The sequence below is a fragment of the Gigantopelta aegis genome, chromosome 7, assembly GCF_016097555.1.
Source record: "Gigantopelta aegis isolate Gae_Host chromosome 7, Gae_host_genome, whole genome shotgun sequence".
Lineage (NCBI taxonomy): Eukaryota > Metazoa > Mollusca > Gastropoda > Neomphalida > Peltospiridae > Gigantopelta > Gigantopelta aegis.
Window position 1 is genome coordinate 19,116,078 of NC_054705.1, and position 17,500 is coordinate 19,133,577.

General features: G+C 39.3%; 1 protein-coding gene across 7 annotated transcripts in view; it reads right to left on the minus strand.

Moving 5' to 3' along the window:
* The window catches only part of LOC121376917 (potassium voltage-gated channel protein Shaw-like), a 238,419-nt gene that overhangs the window by 188,602 nt on the left and 32,317 nt on the right, over window positions 1–17,500 (minus strand). The window contains exon 1 of one of the 7 annotated variants that reach the window (XM_041504714.1): window positions 7,583–7,924. The exons of the other annotated variants lie outside the window; for them this stretch is intronic. The gene's annotated coding sequence lies outside the window, so the exon portion shown is untranslated. Of the gene's footprint in view, window positions 1–7,582; window positions 7,925–17,500 lie in introns of those variants that run through there. 7 annotated transcript variants of the gene reach the window in all.

The window sequence follows — 17,500 nt, forward strand, 5'->3', positions numbered from 1 at the left end:
GAATAAAATAATTTATGAGTTTGAAAATAGGTAAGAAATTGGATCTTTGACAGGAATTGCACCTACATTTATGGTGCACAGTTGTGTTGAATGAGATCTCACTTTCCATGAGTGATTTGTACATACCGAGTATGAATACATGGTCGGGGTGGAGAGACTTCCTAGCAGCCGTGAAATGGCAAAATGGGGGGTGCCTCCAAAAATAAGAGATTATTTCCAGATTTAGGTTGACATCACCCAGTTCAGACATACTTGCTGCACAAAACAAGGACTGGCCATCATCACTACATGTGTGATTCACCTGGGAAAATTATCTTTTTCTATTTTTTTAAATTTATGTTAATATAGTGGACAGTGTGTTATGATTTACTTCTCTGCTACCTGAAATGACGTGCTACGTGAAAGTGGCCGTCCGCTGAAGAGCGCCATTAAGTTTGAAGAGAGGCGAAGTGAGAGGTCGGAGTCCGGTCTACAGTGGCTCGGCCGGCGCTGACGTCCTTAATGAACGGCGGCGATGATGACGATAATTACTCTTGGCGTGGTTAAGACCAATTAAATCGCATCCGCTTCATCCTACACACACACACACACACACACACACACACACACGCGCGCGCGCACACACACAACCACACACACGCGCACGCACGCAACTACGTTGCCGGTTCTGGTTGACCGGAACAGAGGTTAATTTGTTCAGGACTGTACTCAGTCCAAGAATAGCTAAAGGTTCAGTGGCGGATCTAAGGCGGAGGAGGGGGAAGGCAGGGTCCCGGACCCCACCCTATATTTCACGACAGTTTTTTTTGTTTTTTTTTACTTCGAGACCGTTTGTGACATTTGGTCACATGTCATTGCCCCCCCCCACGAAATGAATGTTCTGGATTCGCCACTGGATCCAAGACGAGGGTGCTAGGGGTACGTAGGCTATCCCTTAGCCGGAAGTCCGAGTTCTCTGCCTTTCGAGAGCTAAACGAACATTTGGACGATTTAGTTATAATCGCTCGCTCGCTCTTTCTTTCTTTCTTTCTTTCTTTTAACTTTCAGATCCCTTGCTGCATTAGGAAAACTGTAGCGGCTTTCCTCTGATGACTACGAGTCAGAATTACCAAATGTTTGACATCCAGTAACCGATGATTAATTAATAAATGTGTTCTAGTGGTGTCGTTAAACAAAACAAAGTTTCTTTTAACTTTATTAACGTGCCTATATCCAAAAGAGATTCATGCAGGTCCATTCCACGCCCGGTTTCTGGCATGGCCAGTGGCGGGTGTCGGACAGAACTTAATTTATGGTGATAATTTTGACTTTTATACTAAAGTATATATAAATATACTAAAGTATGTATAAATCGCTCTAAATGACCGCCCGAATTTCCGTCTAGCTCAAGGTAAATTCATACTTTGATTGCCCACCTCATGCGTAACTGAAATTACATTTTTAAAATTATTATTAGGTAAACTAAAAAGATTTGAACGAATGCGCACTAAAATTTAATATGAATTGTGTTAAAATCATACTGAATTGACTGAAAAATCAGCCCCAAGTTCAGCCAGCAAACGTTTTGCTAACGTCCGCGAACTATTTGATTGGTTCCCGACGTGGCCATTTGGTTTACCGTGAAGCGCACAAACCAGTCTATCGGACGTTTTTCTGCTCGCTCTGGCTGAACTTCCCTCAGGATCAGGTTTAAACAGGAGGACTGGGCAAGTCATCTACTCGCCGACACGAGTTGGCGGGGAAGGATAAATCTAGTTTACAGAGTACTCGGAGTAGCTACACTCTTCCCGTGATCGAATTTGAAAGAGCCCCAAAACCCCAATATTTAACGTAAATATTTTATTTACGTGTCCTAAATGGTTAAATGACAAAATAATACAGGTGATTGCTGCTTTAAATGACGTCACTAAGCTGTAAACTCTCTGTCAGTCTGTTTTTCTGGTCACTCTTTCTCTCACTATATATTTCCCTTTGTGCCTCTCTCCCTCGGTTCTCTTATTTTGTCTCACTCCCTCTTTCCTTCTGTATCCTATCTCTCTATCTCTTTCTTTCCGACTCTTCCTTGCCCCCTTTTCCCTGTGTCAGTCACTCTGCTCATATCTTTGTCCGTCTCTCTATCTCGTTTTTTGCTCTCTCTCTCTCTCTCTCTCTCTCTCTCTCTCTCTCTCTCTCTCTCTCTCTCTCTCTCTCTCTCTCTCTCTCTCTCTCTCTCTCTCATCCCCCCTTTCTCTCTCGTTGGAACCGGTACTCATGTACCATACCCAGCATTTAGCTCTTAAACCCGATAGCATGGCCACCGCGGCACTGATCCTGGCGTAATACAGAATCATTGTTTCATTCCTCCTAATTAATGTCGATCTCCCAACACGGCAGTTGTAGAAGACTGTTCTCGCCGTGTTGCAAGTCAACCGATAACGACAGCTGTTTGCGCAATCCAACTAAAAACTCGATTGTTTTGAGGTGATTAGACTTTTATCAAGATGTGGGTGGGGGGGGGGGGGGGGGGGTTGGTCTTTTTTTCTAGCTCATCATCAAAGATACCGATGCTCGGTTCAAGAAGTTGCGGAAATGCAAACAATGAAATAATCTCTACAGGCACTACACTACTATTATCCTTCCGCCAAATACATGTAGTGCAGTGTCATGCGTGTAGGCAGAAATTGTAGCAGGCCGGGACGGGGAGAAGGGGGTAGACTGTAGCAACCGAAGTTGTTCACGGCGGGGTTGGGGTGATTTGAGACATGCTACCGTGAAAAATTATTTGAACAAAAAAATGTCCTCGAGCAGGGAGAGGTTTGACCTCAGACCCCCCCCCCCCCCCAACACACACACACAGTGTAGTGTAGTCTAATATAGTCTGGCAAGGATAAAGGATTATATAAAGAAACAATTTAACGTGCACGTTTAGAACAAGCTGTTGTTAGCGCACGCCTGTCTTGGCCGCATGTTCAGATGTGAGCCAGTTCCTTCGTCCAAGATTGGAAGAATATAGTGTGGCTGCCAAAGTGTCCCTTTACTTGACCGATATGGAGATAAATAGAGATGTTCCGATTATCGATAATACTAGATAATTGGTCGATTCGGTTCTAGTAATGTAAAAATTGATTATGAAATGTTAACTGTAATTATTTATATGGTCTAGATAAAGAATAAAATTATCAAATCTGCTGGGGTTTGATTTGTTTTCGTGTGTATGTAAAGGAAACACACATCGAATACGTATAGAAAAAGGTAAAATTAATAAAAGTTTCATTCTATGTTGGTGGACACAGCGGTAGGTGCACAGTCCTAATTTAAATTAAATACTTCTTAAGTTAATAATATATTTTCTAACCGATTTTGTAATCGAAAGTTGATCGGATGGTGAAAGCCTTTTATAAGCGATGATCGATGGTGAAAATGCTAACGGATCCCCAACACCACATATCGATATAGTGTTCATTTTACAGGACGGCATTCAACTACCAATCAGATGTGTGCAAAGCGATCACCGACATATGTGGAATATTGTTGTACGATACCACAAATATCACACCGTTGTGCAAGAAAAAAGGTTTTCCCTAGGGGTGTGTGTTGTATCACAGTATCGACCAATCACCTCCGACATGCATCGGCAGTTATGTAATTTGCATAGATGAACGAACGAATGAAAATTTAACGACACCCAACCTACAACACAAAGACGTTGGCTGTTGGGCGTCAAATAAACACGATATGAATCATTGATAGGACGAATAAACACGATATGAACCATTGATAGGACGAATAAACACAATATGAATCATTAATAGGACAGACGCTTTGTGATAAAACACAGTCTATTTTGACACAAAGTGCGTATTTTGAATAGAGTGTCCTTTGTTCACATGTTTCTAAGGCCTAAACAAATATGTGTTTAACAGAACCCAACCCCTCTACCCCCGTCCCCCAACTGTGAAAATTGTACATCCCCCCATAGTCTGAGTCGAGAGGTGAATTAATTTATAGCCCCCCCCCCCCCCCCCAGTCACTAGTATATTCAATTACCCAGGACTTCTAGATTATAAGGTAGCCCCCACTCCCATGGCTAGTGATATTCAACGTTGGGCTAGTAAATAACTACTATTGCCAAGCCCGATGGCTAGTGAAAATATTTTTGTCAAATATTGCAATTAAGCCTTCTTCTTTTTTTTGTAAATGTGAATATCCTGACCCCACCCCAAACCCCAATGTTAGTGTTTTTAAAGCTCTATCTACCTCTTTAGTACTTTTAATCGTTGCAAGTAGATTTTTAAAATCACTGATCCCATGGCTAGTGGATTCTAGAAGCCTTGCATCACCTATGGAACCTAACAGTGTGTTTACTGGCCCCGGTGGTGTAGTGGTTTCGACTGATAAGTACTGGGTTCCACTCCCGGTACCGGCCTCCAACCCAGAGCGAGTTTAACGACTGAATAGTGTAGGTGTAAGGCCACTACACCGACATCTCTCTCTTACTAACCACTAACCATCTGTCCTGGACAAACAGTCCAGATAGCTGAGGTGTATGCCCAGGACAGTGTGCTTCAACCTTAAACACAACCCAAAACGGAGAAGTAAATCGAGTGTTGGCGAATTACTAAATCACAGCACACTACATGGCGAGGGAAACATTGGTAAACTTCTGAAATATGTGTCTACTTGTAACACGGTAGAAATCCATTTTTAAACCATTCCGTGGTGCACATATTATGCAGAATTACCAAATGTTTAACATCCAATAGCCGATGATTAATTAATGTGCAATGTGCTCCAGTGGTGTCGTTAAACAAAACAAACTTCTTTTTTTTCTAATGTGCCCCGTGCACTAACAGCTACTATACAACATCACTGACGTAGTTGCATGCAACCCCCCCCCCACCCCCCACCCCTCCTCTCGCGGAAAAATTCCATGATCCGCGCCTGTGCACGTGTCCGTAATTATATTAAGAATATAAGCCAAAGCATTAACACCAGACATAACCTAAAGTCGCCTAGTCATACACGTAGGAAGGAAGCTGAACTAACTCGGTTATAGCAAGGCCGATTTAATCTGATGTCATATAATAAACTTTATTGATTTTTTTTTATGATGAAGAGTCATTGATGGGGAAATAACTCGCGAAGACACAACCACCTTGCTTCCCTTCCCTGTCGTTCTGGAAAAATAGTCCTAAGGCGTTTGTTCAAGAACCTTACGAGTTAGAGAAGCAAATCGAGTGTTCACTCCCAGCTTAAATAAGACCGTTCAAATGCAATCATATGCTTACGGCCCTCGGTGGTGTTGTGGATAAGCCATCGGACATAAGGCTGGTAGGTACTGGGTTCGCAGCCCGGTATACCGGCTCCCACCCAGAGCGAGTTTTAACGACTCAGTGGGTAGGTGTAAGTCCACTATATACCGTCTTCTCTCTCACTAACCACTAACCCATTGTCCTAAGATCACCGTAAGTGCATAGCTACCTTATGCACTAAGGTGATCTTAGGGCTAAGATCGCTTCGTGGAACAGGGCCCTGGACAGACAGCCCAAATAGGTGAGGTGTGTGCCCAGGACAGCGTGCTTGAACCTTAATTGGATAGAAGCACGAAAATCAATTAAGAAAGAAAAATAATATGCTTACGGTTACCCATTTTTGTGAGGAGGCAGCACGATTTTTGCCTGAATTAAACGAAAATGGTCGAATCTCGGTAGCTTCTTTACTCAACATTGGGTTATTTCTCGCTCCAGCCAGTGCACCACGACTGGTACATTAACGGCCGTGGTATGTGCTATCCTGTCTATGGGATGGTGCATATAAAAGATCCCTTGCTGCTAATCGAAAAGAGTAGCCCATGAAGTGGCGACAGCGGGTTTCCTCCCTCAATATCTGTGTGGTCCGACGCCATATAACCGTGAATAAAATGTGTTGAGTGCGTCGTTAAATAAACCATTTTCCTTCTGTTACTCAATACCGACTCCAAACCCTGAGTGAGTGCTCCGCAAGGCTCAACGGGTAGGTGTAAACCACTTGCACCGACCAGTGATCCATAACTGGTTCAACAAAGGCCATGGTTTGTGCTATCCTGCCTGTGGGAAGCGCAAATAAAAGATCCCTTGCTGCTAATCGGAAGAGTAGCCCATGTAGTGGCGACGGCGTGTTTCCTCTCAAAATCTGTGTGGTCCTTAACCATATGTCTGACGCCATATAATCGTAAAAAAATAAAAAATGTGTTGAGTGCGTCGTTAAATAAAACACTTCTTTCTTTCTTTCTTTTACTCAAATCAGCATTACTACCATACAGCTACATAGGGTTTCAAATGAATCACAGGCATATTTGTTTTACATGGGTTACAGCTAATACTGAAAGTAGAATACAACGTCATGGTGAAAAGGTTTCAGGCCAGGTCATTTAGCCCGAACATTTGCAGCGTTTTGGGTTGTTGTTGGGGTTTTTGTGTGTTTTTGGGGTTTTTTTTTTTTTTTTTTTTTTTTTGGGGGGGGGGGTAATTTCAACACTGGGGTGAGGGCAGTTGACCCTCCACTCCTGACACCCCATCTCGTGCACTTACTAATGCAAATTGCAAACACAACTGCTTTTATAAACAAATTCTGTTTCTGCTATCACCATATATGGTCGTCTGCCAAATTGGTTTTGTGACATCGTTTTGTGATCACTGTTCAGTACAGGAAATGACGGAGGCAAGAGGGACCTGTACCCCTAATTTTTTTTATTAAATACCCCCTTTTAAAAAACAATTTGTTTACTTTTTAAATTGAAGTACCCTTTTTAGGGAACATGTGCCCTTATGTCTTTGGTCCCCTCCCTAAAATAGTTCCTATGTCTTCTCTTGGTGTCACGCCTTTCTGTCAATCATGTCAAGTTAATACATTTCATATGACCCAGATTTCAACGACTAATATCTAAATCATATGGAAGAATGGCGGATCATTTGGAGAAGAAATAAAGTGAATGATCTATTAAATTCTACACAGTCAAATAATAAATATATATTCTCAAGATCTGAGATTTAGAAGGGGTAATACAATTTATATGACACTGTGATGGTAATCAGGGTTTGTTTTTTGCGGGTTGTTATATATGACATCACCTTTGTCCTAAAAATAACGTGGGTGATCTATTAAATTCTAAATAGCTAAATACTAAATATATTCTCGCGATCTGATATGACACTGCGAAGGTAACCACTTGTTTTTTTGTTTTTTTTCTGTCGTGTATCTTATATGACATCACTTTTGCCCCTAAAGAGAGTTTCATATCATTATCATTATCATCATCTTCATGCAACAATAATACTAACCACTTAAACCACATTATCATCTGTTTTAATATTTGGAGAACAAAAAACACTGAAAGGACCACACGAATGTTTAACTAGTGATGCTTTTGATGTAACCAACGCGATGAAAGAACCTACACGAAAAATTCTAATTCGACCTGAACTATGAAAACCAATACAGACGTACTGCATATTTTAATATTTCGCGGAGATAGGTGTGGTATTTTCTTCCAGCTGCAGAAGCAGCATCGGTGACGGTTGAGGCGGAATAATTATGTATTACACGTTTCTCACAATGCACTTACCGTACTGGCGAATTACTAAATCACAGCACACTACATGGCGAGGGAAACATTGGTAAACTCCTGAAATAAGTGTCTACTTGTAACACGGTAGAAATCCGTTTTAAAACCATTCCGTGGTGCACATATGCCGTTTTAGCCAATTCTTTCTGCCGTGGCTTGGCGGAGAGTATTGATCTCCGTAGCTTATGGACGAGTCCACTATGCCTGCAACAATAGGGGTGATTACGTCGACAGATACAGATAATCGAAAAGACTTCCCCGCGGAGACGAGTTATGATAATATATCTAATTGGCACTAGGTCGACTGAGGAATGAGACCGTACAGCGAGGTAGGTAGGTTTACCAAAAAAAAAAGAGAAAAAAAAAAGTTTAATCAAACCCGTCTTTCGATTTCTGCGCAAAATTATGAAAGTACCGGCGGTTGGCCGAGCGTTGATTAATAGCGATGTCTTGGCCCGGTAAGGTCCGTAGCTATTATATACGGCGAAATCTAGCGCTCGGAACGTCCCGTGTCGTAAGCGCTCTATTAAACCGTTACTATTTTTATCTCGCCAAATTAGCCCGGAGAAAAGATGATTTCCCGCACTGTCATATCTGTATGAAAAACGGGTTTTTAGATATGATTTTTTTCTCTCTCTCTCCGAACATCTACCGTAGACGAATCTCGCGGGTTAAAAGGAGATATATCTCTGGCTCCCCAAAACTCCCTTGAGACTAGTTTAAGGATAGTAGTTTTTAGTTCCCCTTTAGCATATGAATTAAAGGGACAGACCCTAGTTTTTAAACACTAAGGCATATTTTTCACCTAAACCCTAGTTTCAACCCATAATGGACATTAAGTTTGGTTAATTTACAAACCTATCGTAAATTTGGATACGTTTCAGTCTGCGACATTTGAAATACCCTTTAAAAATAGACTAAAATACGATTCAATAATCATTACTTCTCAGACCGTGACAGACGCACGTGCGTTTTTAAAAATATGAAAAATGCATTATGTGGTATTAGAAACACCAGGATGACCAGAACAACTTCAGTTGTACGGAAATGGATAATTTAAACAATAAGATATAAGTAATGTTTGATTTGAGTGATCACAAACAGCTCTAATAGTGAAAATATTATGCCTTAGTGTTTAAAATCTAGAGTCTGTCCGTTTAAAGGCATATTGTCACAGACCACTGACCTATTTAATGGTCTAACAAAGTATTACCTGAACAAATATAATTTGATTTGTTTCTAAATGTACTATATTCAACCATCTTCATAACCACCATACTCCATTTATTAATGACATTTGGTAAAAATAATTGAATTATGGCAATGGTCCATAATTCAAAAACTAAAATTGCCGAGAGGGATGACATGGATTTCACTCCATCATGGTTCAATTAAGGTGATGCGATAGCTAGATTTGGTTTCCAACTATTAATGTAATTTTTATTTATTATCTATTTTTAGAGAAATAAGGTCCTTAAATCTGTGACAGTATGCCTTTAAAACAAAGAAACAGCTTCCACTATGCTTTTCAAGGTTCAAGCACGCTGTCCTAATTGAAGGGCTAATACGTTTTATTAAAAATATATTTTTTAAATTTCCTTTTGGGTGCGCTTCTAAATGATTAATTAGTCCCCCTTCCATTTTTAGTGTAAAATTCTAAATTGCCCATATAATTTTCTGTCCCGAGTCGTCAAGTCACTGGCTATCCAGAGACCGTGCCCGGGATGGACATGCCTGAGACCTTTGTGGTATAAGGGCATGCTAAAAAGTTTCATGTCAAGTCCTAATTGGATAACAGTGGCGGATCCAGAAAATCCACTGGAAGGGGGGTGGGAGGGGGATGACATGTAAGACGTAAGGCCAGACCTTTTTATTAGTTGTACCTCGGATTCTCAAAGGTAAAAAAAATTAATAATAATAAAAAAAATATATATATTATATAACTGTCACAAAATTAGGGGCAGCACCACCACCACCCCACCACCCCCCTTAGATCCGACACTCACTAACTTACAACTTTACAGTCTCGCACTGCAGGGCGGGACGCAGTGGTAAAACGCTCGCCTGCTGCGCGGTCGGGTCGGTGTAGGATCGATCCCCGTCGGTTACCCCATTGAGCTATTTCTCGTACCCGCCAATGCACCACGACTGGTATATATAAGGAGGTAAAATGTGCTATCCTGTCTGTGGGATGGGGCAATTAATTTCTTATAAAAGATCTCGTGCTACTAAATGGAATAATGTACCGGGTTTTCTCTCTAAGACTATATGTCAAAATTACCAAATGTTTTACACCCAATAGCTGATGATCAGATTAATAAATCAATGTGTTCTAGAGGTGTTAAAGTTTGTTTTGTTTAACGACACCACTGGGTCACATTGATTAATCAATAATCAGCTATCGGATGTCAGACATTTGGTAATTCTGACACGTAGTCATCAGAGGAAACCCGCTACATGTTTTCTAATGCAGCAAGGGATCTTTTATATGCACTTTCGCACAGACAGGAAAGCACATACCACGGCCTTTGTCCAGTTATGGTGCACTGGTTGGAACAAGAAAACCCCCAAATCAGTAGTCGTTAAATAAAACAAACTTTAACTTTGCACATTAATTAAGCCATTCATTCAAAATGTTTTGTGTAGATTCAACTTAGACATCTATTTCGAATGAGTAAAAGACATTCGATTTTGACCATCAGAGTGGAACAAATGACACAGCTGCCAAATTTGGCACACACAATTTAACAGTTCATTACACGACGACGGTGGTCATAAATAATAAATGTAATAGAAGTAAAATAAAACAACCCATTAATTACCTTCTGTCGACTAGAAAGAAAGAAAGAAAGAAATGTTTTATTTAACGACGCACTCAACACATTTTATTTACGGTTATATGGCGTCAGACATATGGTTAAGGACCACACAGATTTTGAGAGGAAACCCGCTGTCGCCACTGCATGGGCTACTCTTCCGATTAGCAGCAAGGGATCTTTTATTTGCGCTTCCCACAAGCAGGATAGCACAAACCATGGCCTTTGTTGAACCAGTTATGGATCACTGGTCGGTGCAAGTGGTTTACACCTACCCATTGAGCCTTGCGGAGCACTCACTCAGGGTTTGGAGACGGTATCTGGATTAAAAATCCCATGTCTCGACTGGGATCCGAACCCAGTACCTACCTACCAGAATCAATGTTACATGTCTATCCACAAATTATTTATTTATGTATTTATTTATTTACTTATCTTTTTTTTTTTTTTTTTTATTATTATTATTATTATTATTTTTTTTATATCATTTATATCAGATACATACAACTTCACTTAAAATAATATCTGATATTTACGAAGTTTTAAAACATATATGAGCCGTCACACGCGAAAACGTGTAAACGCATTTAAACGCAGAACTAAAGGTTGACATGCTGTTTGCGTTGTTTGTTTTAAAGAATTTAGAAGATGACATCTTCTTCTTTACATGAAGATCAGTTTGAGGTAAACATAAATCTGTATGTATATACAATAGTGTTTGGTTACTATTTTGTATTTTGTACCTGAGAACATCGGTCGAGATCGTTAGCGATATCATCAGCTCTTTAATACACATTTACAAGTACAGGGTTAAGTCCTATATATTGATATGGCATGCAAATATCACACGTTTTTATAACGTACATGACTATACATAACATAAAGTGCAGCAACCTTTCCAGAGTGGTAGACCCATGCAACCCGATACGATCAAAACCTATATTAGCTCGGTCATTTACCTTTCGACCGCCCGTCCAAAATTGCGCCGAACTTCCTCAATCAAAATTGCGCACCCTTTTCTCTTTGACATTTAACTGCTCCATTCAAATTCCATAGCACCACCAGCACCCCCACCCGCCTGCTACCGATTTGATCGGGTGCTGGTGCTCCCTTGCACCTGCCAGTGCAGGCGGTCCCTCTTCTCCCCTCCCCCCACCTTTCCTGTCGAAATTTCATGTAAACGGAACTCACAAAACGCGAGCGCCGATGGCGCGGATCCGTAGACGGGGGAGGGATAGAAAAAGTACACTTGATGGGGTGAAAATTTCGACCTGGGACGAGGCTTGCCGAGTCCCATGGTGTGTATGTATATATATATAACAATGAGATGACGCCGGTTACACTCGAGAATAATACACGAACGTTTGTTGCGAAATATACGTTAACAAGTTTCATTAAGTTGTGGTATGCATGTAAAATGGCCTGGTCACAGAGCCACGACAAGAGACCGTTTGTTTTCAGTCGTACCAATGTATTTATAATAAATGATACATGGCACGGGAAATAATCAAATGGGCCCACTAAGGAGGATCGAACTTTCAGCAAATGGAACCTCAGACAGACGTTCTTGTTACGTTATCCCGGTCATTTGAGGACAAGGACTTTTTATATGTAAAATCCGATATTTTTTTTTCATTTGAGCGGAACTCTCAATCCTGCGTGGGGGGATCGTCCGATCCCCCCGATCCCCCCTGGCTACGGACCTGACATGATACTTAATATGTTTGCTTCAAACATTCAAACGAAGTACCTTATGACTGCGCATAATAAACCCTCATGAGTTTATAATAAGGAGACCATCCTGAGTTTGTAGCTATATTATCAAGCAGTCGGCTAGTCTAATCTGTTATAAATAAAACTTACATCTTTCTTAGGTTAAATATCTTGCTTCGAATTTAAATAGCTGTATATGCAATACAGTTACATTTGTGACCATTCTCAGGCCGGTAGCAACCGAGAAGTCGGGGGCTGGGGGCTGGGGGCTGGGGGCTGGGGGCTGGGGGGAGAGACTATAGCCCCACTTTTATAAACCAGGTTTAAAATATGACTTTTGCCCCCCCCCTCCCACCAACTAGACTGTGTCCCTCCACTACAGATTGTGCCCCCTCCCCTGCCCCAACTCCAGATATCGTTCCTACGGGCCTGATTATAATGTTTTATATACCATAGCTCAACTTTCATATGTATTATTTAATTTTATTCCAAATGCCGAACAAAATTTTAAATAACTTGGTGAAAAGAAATCCCGACAAAAATCATGAATGTATTTATCTGTATAATGCTTTATAAATATTTAAATTATATTAAATACAATAAATATCTGCATACATACACGCGCGCACACATTAATATTATTTTAGCCCATATCCGATATTTATTGCGTACGAATCCGAACCGATGGTTTGTGGGGCGTTAACAACAAACTATTTTTTTATTTCGTAATAAGCAACAATTCACAAATGTCTCCAATTTTCGGGTTCCCTGTTGATAGAATAATTAATCATGGAGATATTCACATTCCTATTGCGTGGCCTCCCATTGTCTATGCCCCCCAACTTGTCCACAGGTCTATTTTTGCGAGATCTCGCGTGAGTTCGCGGTTTGCGTCCTCGACGGGCACATGCGCAGTGGAATGTGAAAGAGGTCTATTAATGTACTACATTTAGAAAATATTCGACCGAGCAGTCAATTCTTTTTATTTTTGGCTTGTAACTTTTTTTTTCTTTTTTTTTTTTCTTTAAAATTCTATTAACTTTGTTAGTACTTGCTATTTTAAAAATTCTGCCCATTTTCAACTCTACCCCCCCCCCCCCCCCCCCCCACATCTTATCTAATTTCTTTTTGACCACCCGATCTAAACTAGCGACCAAATTTAATGAGTAGAATTTTAAAAATTATATTAGACATGCGCATCAAAATTTTAAAGGCCCATTATTTAATTTTTGGACGTAAATTTCTAAATTGTCCGGGACGGACATGCTCGAAACTCTAGTGGTATATGAGCATGTAAAAAAATATTCGCACTCGCACTCGCATTTAGAAAACTTCTTTCAGCATATTATAGATACACAAGCTGTACTCTTAAAGGAGAGGTCAGGCAAGGCATTTGACCTGGTAGACACATTCAACGATATTTAATGTACATTATTGCTCAATATGAACAAGTACATTGGTATATTTAATTAATACAACGAAAACAAGTGCCGGCTATTAGATATAATGGGCGCGGCCATTTATCTTTCATGCTGCAAATCCGCCCTCTGGTGAGCATGTAGTCACGTGGTGACACACACCTAGCCAAAGTAATCTGCCGTTTGAGAACTAGACGAACATTTGGACAGTTATAATCTCTCTAATGAATGAATGTATGGATGGTGATGAACGAATGGACGAATGAATAGATGAATGGATGAATGTTTTAACGACACCCCAGCATAAAAATACACATCGGCTATTGGGTATCAAACAAAGAGTCAAAGACAATTCTCTAACACAAACGCGAGATTTTTGTTTATCAACAAATAGGCAAAGATTCCCGCTCTAATACGATACTAATATTTGATGTTGCATATCTTTACATTCGATCATTCATTCGATCATTAATTAATTAAAACATTATTTTTTAAATTAATTAATTAATTAATTAATTCATTCATTCATTCATTCATTCATTCATTCGTCCATCCATTCATCACCATCCATACATTCCTTTCTTCCATTAATTCAAATAATTCCTTTCCGCACTATACACATACAAAGTATGTCCAAATATACATGATTTCCTTCGCTCCAGCCCCGCACCCCCCCCCCCACCACCACCACCACCACACACACACACACTTTCCATCCCCTCACAAACTATATACATGTTTTTCGATTTGACTTCTGGCAAGGCAAACCAGATGAATTAGTGCGACCAAAGTGTACACAGTCTATCAATAATCGCTCAATGTCGCTCAGTCCCAATTCTATTACCCTTTTAACCCAGCTTTGTGTGGGGGAAAAGGGAAACTTTCCTTCCCGACAGCCCTTAACAAGATAGATACACACACACATGACCAAACAAAATCCCACTGATAGTCGGCCATTTGTTGACGTGTCCAGTTAGTGGTGGTGCAAGGGTAACACAAAAATTACATCGCTCAGTATCAGTAGACAAAACCACTGAGTATACATACGATTGGACCAATATGATTAGCGAGATTTGAACCCGCAGCGCCAAGGAGTGGAATAGCATCAATTTTTAACATCTAGCTTACAGAACTATCTCTTGCATTGATAACAATATCTGTAATTAGTTTGAACATTAAAACACTTTCTGAATTACAATAAAGTCTCTGTCACCGAAACATCTGTTACATTGTGTATGCCATTAGAAAGCTCAATTCTAATATCTAGGTCACAAAAACAATTATATTTTGAAATTTGTATAACATAGAAGCTTCCATTCTAAATTTAGGCTACAGGAACAATTGCGTTATGAATATACATGACATTAAAAAGTCATTTTTAACATCTAGATTAGGCAAAAAAAAAAAAAAAAAAAAAAAAAAAAAAAAAAAAAAAAAAAAAGGTTTCCCTTCCCCCCCACACAAAGCTGGGTTAAAAGGGTAATAGAATTGGGACTGAGCGACATATATATATATATATATATATATATATATATATATATATAAACAATTCTAGAAACAATTCAGAAACAATTTTGTTATGAAATTTGCATGACATTGAAACTTCCATTCTAACATTTAGCCTACAGGAACAATTACATTATGAAATTTGCATGACATTAAAAAACTTATTCTAACATCTAGCCTACAGGAAAAATTATATTATCGAATTTGCGTGACATTAAACCATCCATTTTAACATCCAGGCCACAAGAAAAATTATATTGTAAGATTTGCATGACATTGACAAGTCCCTTCTAACATCTAGCCTACAGGAACAATTACATTATGAAATTTGAATGACATTAGAAAGCCTATTCTAACAACAAGGCTACAGGAACAATTACACTATGGAATTTGCATGACATTAGAAAGCCTATTCTAACAACAAGGCTACAGGAACAATTACATTATGGAATTTGAATGACATTAGAAAGCCTATTCTAACAACAAGGCTACAGGAACAATTACACTATGGAATTTGCATGACATTAGAAAGCCTATTCTAACAACAAGGCTACAGGAACAATTAATTACATGATAACATTTGCATGACATTAAAACGTCCATTATATCATCTAATGCTACAAGTAGAATTACATTATGAAATTTGCATGTCATTAAAAAATCTATTCTAATATCTAGCCTACAGGAACAACTACATTTTGAAATGTGTGTGACATTGAAACTTCCATTATAACATCTAATGCTACAGGTACAATTGCATTATGAAATGTGCATGGCATCAAGAAGTCCATCCTAACATCTAGGCTACATGAACAATTACATTAAGAAATTTACATGTCATCGAAACTTCCATTTTAACATCTAGGATACATGAACAATTACATTTTGAAATTTGCATGGCATTAAAAAGTCCATTCTAACATGTCGGCTTCAGGAACAATTACATTGTGAAATTTGCATGACATTAATAGTCCATTCTAACACCTCGGCTTCAGGAACAATTACATTGTGAAATTTGCATGACATTAATAGTCCATTCTAACACCTCGGCTTCAGGAACAATTACATTTTGAAATTTGCATGACATTAAAACTTCCATTAAACATCTGCTACATTTGTACATAAGTAGGAAGGAAACTTTTATCTGTACTTTCCCACAGATATAGAACATACCACGACCTTTGATATACCAATCGTGGACACACGCGTGGACGTGAAAACCCCAATCCTAGCCAAACAGTGAACGACAAAAATATATTTTTGATATTAAATATATTATGGTAATTCTGATATGTAATCTTTTGAGGAAAGGTTAGTATATTAATAACAAGGAATAGACATGATAACTCATAATACGTATTTTGATATACCAGTCATGAACAGAACTTCATTTAATTTAATAAACTCGTGCTATCGCATTCAATGGTTATTGTTATGTTTATAGTATTATGCAATTTGAGATAGCATTTCTAAACTTCTCTGCCGCCAAAACATCTGTTACATTATGTATGTTATCAAAACATTCAATGTTGGGAGAGGCCTTAATACAGACTAATGCCTGTTGCCCAATCCTCATACCGCTATTGTTTGTGAACGGCAATAAATACTGTTTCTTACACACCCGTTGGTGAGAACACCATGTGTTAGTTTTGATAACACATAGCTGTTTACACACGTACGTGTGTTATCAATTTCAAGACATACGACTGGCTGCTCCTAGGTGATGACCAGGTCACCAATGCCATACGTCCAATAATAATAAAAACCCCAGCACGGTGGAAATTGATTACACTGTGGCGTATAGCTAACCTAGCAATCATGTATCTGTGACGAGTAAGTCAGCTACAAGTACAACGGCTGTAAATAACTTTTAGTCGATAAAGATGTTAAAATTTGCTTAAAACCTAGGGTTTATATTTTTTTGAGGATACATGTATGTAAGAAATAGAAGGATACATTCGTGTCTGTTAGATACCATTATCTCACAACTCGTTGTAAAATGTACCTAACTCGTTGTGAGATAAATGGTATCTAACGGTCACTCATGTATTATTCTCTATTTAAACCAAAACATTCAGCGTGGCATTAAAACGTACATTCTAACATTTAGGCTACTGGAACAATTGTGTTATTAAATTCGCTCGACATTGAAGCGTCCATGATCTTAACCTCTAAGGCACCAGAAAACATTAGCCGCCAATAAGATTGTTTCCAGGATGATGAATGGTGTCTCCTGAACACATTTGGAGAGTTCACAACCTTGTTACAAGAAGATAAATTAAATTACGCAGTCACTCGACGAAACTGTGCAAGCCTTCACTGTCGGCCATTTTGATTTCTTTGTTTCGCAGGCGGGTGATACCAGTCCTTTGTTGAACAACAACTGAACTGAACTGAACTGGACTGAACTTTATTTACCCTCAGGCCGTATTCTACGGCATATGAGATTAATATTACAAAATAAT